Source organism: Pristiophorus japonicus, chromosome 1 (genome assembly GCF_044704955.1).
Source record: "Pristiophorus japonicus isolate sPriJap1 chromosome 1, sPriJap1.hap1, whole genome shotgun sequence".
Classification (NCBI taxonomy): domain Eukaryota; kingdom Metazoa; phylum Chordata; class Chondrichthyes; family Pristiophoridae; genus Pristiophorus; species Pristiophorus japonicus.
The window spans coordinates 5,202,104-5,208,305 of record NC_091977.1 but is presented as its reverse complement, the minus strand read 5'-3'; the positions used below and the strand labels follow the sequence as shown (position 1 = coordinate 5,208,305).

The window sequence follows — 6,202 nt, the reverse complement described above, 5'->3', positions numbered from 1 at the left end:
ATCCCGAATGGGAGTTCTCTCAAAAAATCTCCATGTTCACACAATGCAGCTGAAACTGAGAATCAAGTTGGGTTTGTGAAATTTAAAGCGAATACGAGGATCATTTTTGTGAATGTCAGGTTTTGGCTTTTGTTCCAAAGGTCAAAAATCTATTAATGACTGATCTCTGCTCTGCTTACTTTTGAAGGAGATAAATTCCACCAGACATTAAATAAATCGAAGCGCCAAATATTTAACAGTGTCCAAGAGTGTCCCTGTCCTCCCTGCCCCTGGCACTAACACATATACTGACAACCAGATACAGAAATACTTGCACAGATACTGACTGACAGAATCATAAAACTTTATAGGCTGTGCTGGCTCTCTGAGGGAGCTATTCTCTTCCTTGTTAAAACCTACTGTTTGATCTGTTATGGTAATGCACACAGTAAATCGTTTTTTACTGGAATAAAAAGCTAGTGTCACTAATGGTGCCCATGAAACTTGTAAAAACCTATCGGGTTCACGAATGTTCCTTTAGGGAAAGAAATCTGCCGCCCTTACCTGGTCTGACTATATGAACCCCCAACGATGTCTCCGCAAGATCCTACAAATCCCCTGGGAGGACAGACGCACCAACGTTAGCGTCCTCGACTAGGCCAACATCCCCAGCATCAAAGCACTGACCACACTCGATCAGCTCCGCTGGGCAGGCCACATTGTTCGCATGCCAGTCACGGGACTCCCAAAGCAAGCGCTATACTCGGAACTCCTACACGGCAAACGAGCCAAAGGTGGGCAGAGGAAACGTTTCAAGGATGCCCTCAAAGCCTCCCTGATAAAGTGCAACATCCCCACCGACACCTGGGAGTCCCTGGCCAAAGACCGCCCTCAGTGGAGGAAGTGCATCCGGGAGGGCGCTGAGCACCTCGAGTCTCGTCGCCGAGAGCATGCAGAAACCAAGCGCAGGCAGTGGAAGGAGCGTGCGGCAAACCAGTCCCACCCACCCCTTCCCTCAACCACTATCTGTCCCACCTGTGACAGGGACTGTGGTTCCCGTATTGGATTGTTCAGCCACCTAAGGACTCGTTTTTAGAGTGGAAGCAAGTCTTCCTCGATTCCGAGGGACTGCCTATGATGATGATGACCTATATGTGACTCCAGACCTGCAGCAATATGGTTGACTCTTAACAATCCTCGGAAATGGCCCAGCGAGACACTCCGTTGCAACAAATCGCTACAGAAAACAATAATAAGAATAAAACCAGACGCACCACACGGCATCGACTTCAGCACCGGCTTCGGACACGACAATGGCATACCCAGCCCCATCGACCCTGCAAAGTCCTCGGGGCTGAAATTCACCCCTGCTGCAAAACGGGGCGCACCAACCGTGTTTCAGCTGTTTTCACCACTGCTTGCGCGAAGCTCAGCTCTTTGTCTTTTTTTCCCAGCGGGGCGGAAGTCGGTGATAGTGGGGGTGGGAGCGGAGTGTTCATCAAACTGGGAGCGGAAGTGGGGGCAGGAGTGTCCGCCGCTATCAGTCATCAGCATAGCGCGGATTACATCACGCGGGCGTCACCATGTCTCTCCCCTTCACTGAAAGGGGAAGGCCGCTGCGAGCTCTACGATTAGTTTGGTTAGGTCTACTGGGCCACCAGGGAGGGTTTTGGCCTTGCTAGCGGCCAGTCACCCAAAAGGTGGTGCCAGGCTGCCTGTTGGCGGCCCGGCCGGACCCGCGGCCATAATTGTCGGACCGACCTGGCAGTCGGTTGGCAAAAAGAAATAACATGGCGGCCGCAGCAGCGCCACCTCCCCTTTAAAGGCGGCCGCACCGCCAAGCCACAGAGCGTGTACCGACAGCAAAAGCTGTCAGGGGCACCGACCTGTGGTGGGGCCGCTCCAGCGGGGCAATACCGGGAAAGGGGTAAGGGGTTGGCGCTTGCACACTGAACCCGGACGCATAATTGTCGCTCCAACCTGGCAATCGCTGACAAAAAAATTAAGATGGCGGCCGCGGCAGTGCGCCCGCCCCTATAATGGCGGCCGCACCGCCATTTTGCACACACTGCAAACACACAGTGAACTGATAGAAAAAGCTGTCGGGGGCACCTCTCGGCAGGCCGAAGATTTTTGAAGGTTAATTTTGCTCTGGGGTGGGAGATTGGCAGTATGCGCTTTGATGACGCACTTCGGAGGGGTCAGCAGCAGCGGTGCGGAAGTGGGGACCGCCGGAAAAATCACCAAGGAGAATTTCGTGAGGGGCGGCCATTCAACAAAAAAATTGCCGGCCATTCGATATTGCCACATGATCGCCGCTTTCCGGCGGTAACAGGTCTTATTGGGAGGCTGGATTTCGGCCCCCTCTCACTAACATCTAGGGATTTGTACCCAAATTGGGACAGCTGTCCCACAGACTAGTCAAGCAACAGCCTGACATGGTCATACTCACAGAATCATACCTTTCAGACAATGTCCCAGACTCCTCCATCACCATCCCTGGGTATGTCCTGTCCCACCGGCAGGATAGATCCACCAGGGGTGGCAGCACAGTGGTATACAGTCGGGAGGGAGTGGCCCAAGGAGTCCTCAACATTGACTCCGGATACCATGAAGTTTCATGGCTTCAGATCAAGCATGGGCAAGGAAACCTCCTGCTGATTACCACTTACCGCCCTCCCTCAGCTGAGGAATCAGTACTGCTCCATGTTGAACACCACTTGGAAGCGCTGAAGGTAGCAAGGGTACAGAATGTACTCTGGGTGGGGGAACTTCAATGCCTATCACTAGGAGTGGCTCGGTAGCACCACTACTGACCGAACTGGCCGAGTCTTGCAGGCCCAGTCTGGCAGCTGTGTCCTACGTCAGGTGGTGAGAGAACCAACATGAGGAAAAAACCTACTTGCCCTCGTTCTCACCAATCTACCTCTCATAGATGCATCTGTCCATGACAGCATTGGTAGCAGTAACCACCGCACAGTCATTGTGGAGACAAAGTCCCGTCTTCACACCGAGGACACCCTCCATCGTGTGGCACTACCACCGTGCTCAATGGGACAGTTTAAGAACAGATCTAGCAACTCAAAATTGGGCATCCATGAGGAGCTGTGGGCCATCAGCAGCAGCAGAATTGTATTCCACCACAATCTGTAACCCCATTGCCTGGCATATCCTCACTCTACTATTACAACCAAGCCAGGGGACCAACCCTGGTTCAATGAAGAGCATGCTAGGAGCAGCACCAGGCGTAACTAAAAATGAGGTATCAACCTGGGGAAGCTGCAACACAGGACTACATGCATGCTAAGCAGCGGCAGCAACATGCTATAAACATAGCTAAGCGATCCCACAATCAACGGATCGGATCAAAGCTGTGCAGTCCTGCCACATGCAGTCGTGAATGGTGGTGGACAATTAAACAACTAACGGGAGGGGGAGGCTCCATGAATATCCCCATCCTCAATGATTCCGGAGTCCAGCACGTGAGTGCAAAAGACAAGGCTGAAGCGTTTGCAACCATCTTCAGCCAGAAGTGCTGAGTGGATGATCCATATCAGCCTCCTCCTGAGGTTCCCCACCATCACAGAAGCCAGTCTTCAGCCAATACGGGCATGGCTGAGCGCACTGGATACAGCAAAAGCTATGGGCCCTGACAACATCCTGGCTGTTGTGCTGAAGACCTGTGCTCCAGAACTAGCCGTGCCTCTAGCCAAGCTGTTCCAGTACAGCTACAGCACTGGCATCTACCCGACAATGTGGAGAACTGCCCAGGTATGTCCTGTCCACAAAAAGCAGGACAAATCTAATCCGGCCAATTACCGCCCCATCAGTCTACTCTCAATCATCAGCAAAGTGATGGAAGGTGTCGTCGACAGTGCTATCAAGCGGCACTTACTCACCAATAACCTGCTCACCGATGCTCAGTTTGGGATCCGCAGGACAATTTGGGTCCAGACCTCATTAAAGCTTTGGTCCAAACATGGACAAAAGAGTTGAATTCCAGAGGTGAGGTGATAGTGACTGCCTTTGATATCAAGGCGGCATTTGACCAAGTGCAGCATCAAGTAGTCCCGGTAAAACTGAAGCCAATGGGAATCAGGGGGAAAACTCTCCACTGGCTAGAGTCATACCTAGCACAAAGGAAGATGGTTGTGGTGGTTGGAGGTCAATCATCACAGCTCCAGGACATCGCTGCAGGAGTTCCTCAGGGCAGTGTCCTCGGCCCAACCATCTTCAGCTGCTTCATTAATGCCCTTCCCTCCATCATCAGGTCGGAAGTGGGGTGGTCGCTGATGACTGCACAGTGTTCATTGCCATTCACAACTCTTCAGTTAATGAATTAGTCCGTGCCCGCATGCAGCAAGACCTGGACGACATTCAGACTTGGGCTGATAAGTGGCAAGTCACATTCACGTCCCAAAAGTGCCAGGCAATGACCATCTCCAACAAGCGAGAGTCTAACCACCGCCGCTTAACCTTCAATAGCATTACCATCGCCGAATCCCCCACCATCAACATCCTGGGGGTCACCATTGACCAGAAATTTAACTGGACCAGCCACATAAATACTGTGGTAACAAGAGCAGGTCAGAGGCTGGGTATTGTGTGGCGAGTGTCTCACCTCCTGACTCCCCAAAGCCTTTCCACCATCTACAAGGCACAAGTCAGGAGGGTGATAGAATACTCTCCACTTGCCTGGATGAGTGCAGCTTCCACAACACTCAAGAAGCTCGACACTATCCAACACAAAGCAGCCGCTTGATTGGCCCCCCATCCACCACCTTCAACACTCACTCCCTCCACCACCGGTGCACCGTGGCTGCAGTGTGCACCATCTACAAGATGCACTGCAGCAACTCACCAAGGCTTTTTCGGCAGCACCTCCCAAACCCGCGACCTCTACCACCTAGAAGGACAAGGGCAGCAGGAGCATGGGAACACCACCACCTCCACGTTCCCCTCCAAGTCACACACCATCCTGAACTGGAAATATATCGGCCGTTCCTTCATCGTCGCTGGGTCACAATCCTGGAACCCCCTCCCTAACAGCACTGTGGGAGCACCTTCACCACACGGACTGCAGCTGTTCACCGCCACCTTCTCAAGGGGAGTTAGGGATGGGCAATAAATGCCAGCCTTGCCAGTGACGCCCACATCCTGGAACGAATAAAAAAAATAGAAGAACATGGGCCGCGAAATTGGATCCCACCCAACCTAGGGCGCAAACCGCCACACCGAAAATGCTCAGCAAGAGGACCACACGGTATTGGTCTTCTTATGACATCATCATAGGCAGTCCCTCGGAATTGAGGAAGACTTGCTTCCACTCTAAAAATGAGTCCTTAGGTGGCTGCAGAGTCCAATACGAGAACCACAGTCCCTGTCACAGGTGGGACAGACAGTGGTTGAGGGAAGGGGTGGGTGGGACTGGTTTGTCGCACGCTCTTTCCGCTGCCTGCGCTTGATTTCTGCATGCTCTTGGCGATGAGACTCGAGGTGCTCAGCGCCCTCCCGGATGCTCTTCTTCCACTTAGGATGGTCTTTGGCCAGGGACTCCCAGGTGTCGGTGGGGATGTTGCATTTTATCAGGGAGGCTTTGAGGGTGTCCTTGTAACGTTTCCTCTGCCCACCTTTGGCTCGTTTGTCGTGAAGTAGTTCCGAGTAGAGCGCTTGCTTTGGGAGTCTTGTGTCTGGCGTGTGGATAATGTGGCCTGCCCAGTGGAGCTGATCAAGTGTGGTCAGTGCTTCGATGCTGAGGATGTTGGCCTGGTCGGGGACGCTAACGTGGCCCAAGAGGCAGTGTGCTGGCCACCAAGGTTAAGATTGGCAAAGGGTAGGGGTGGGAGATTGGCAGGGAGCTGAGCATTGACTGGCAGCGAAGCTGCAGTTTTAAGCACTCCTGCTCCTCTGGTTCCACGGTCAGGTAAGAAAAACATTTTTAACTTTGCGTTTTGCTGGCAGCCTCTAGCAGTCCCTTCAAAGACCACTAGCAGAACCTGCTAGGAGCTAACGAAAAATGTGCCATTAGTAATACAGTGCCAGCCAGTGGGCAGATAGTGCAATTTTAAAGAAAGAACTTGCATTTATATAGTGCCTCTCACAATGTCAGGACATAGACAAAGTGCTTTACAGCCAATCAAGTACTTTTGAAGTAAAATGCCATGACTAATAGAACAAGTTCTTTTTTTATCAACGAGCTCCAACACATTGACTATATCTGTAC

At 52.1% G+C, this 6,202-nt stretch overlaps 1 protein-coding gene across 1 annotated transcript in view; it reads left to right on the top strand.

Moving 5' to 3' along the window:
• Window positions 1-6,202, top strand: part of LOC139261944 (coiled-coil domain-containing protein 152) — a 270,445-nt gene that overhangs the window by 262,018 nt on the left and 2,225 nt on the right. The window lies entirely within an intron of this gene.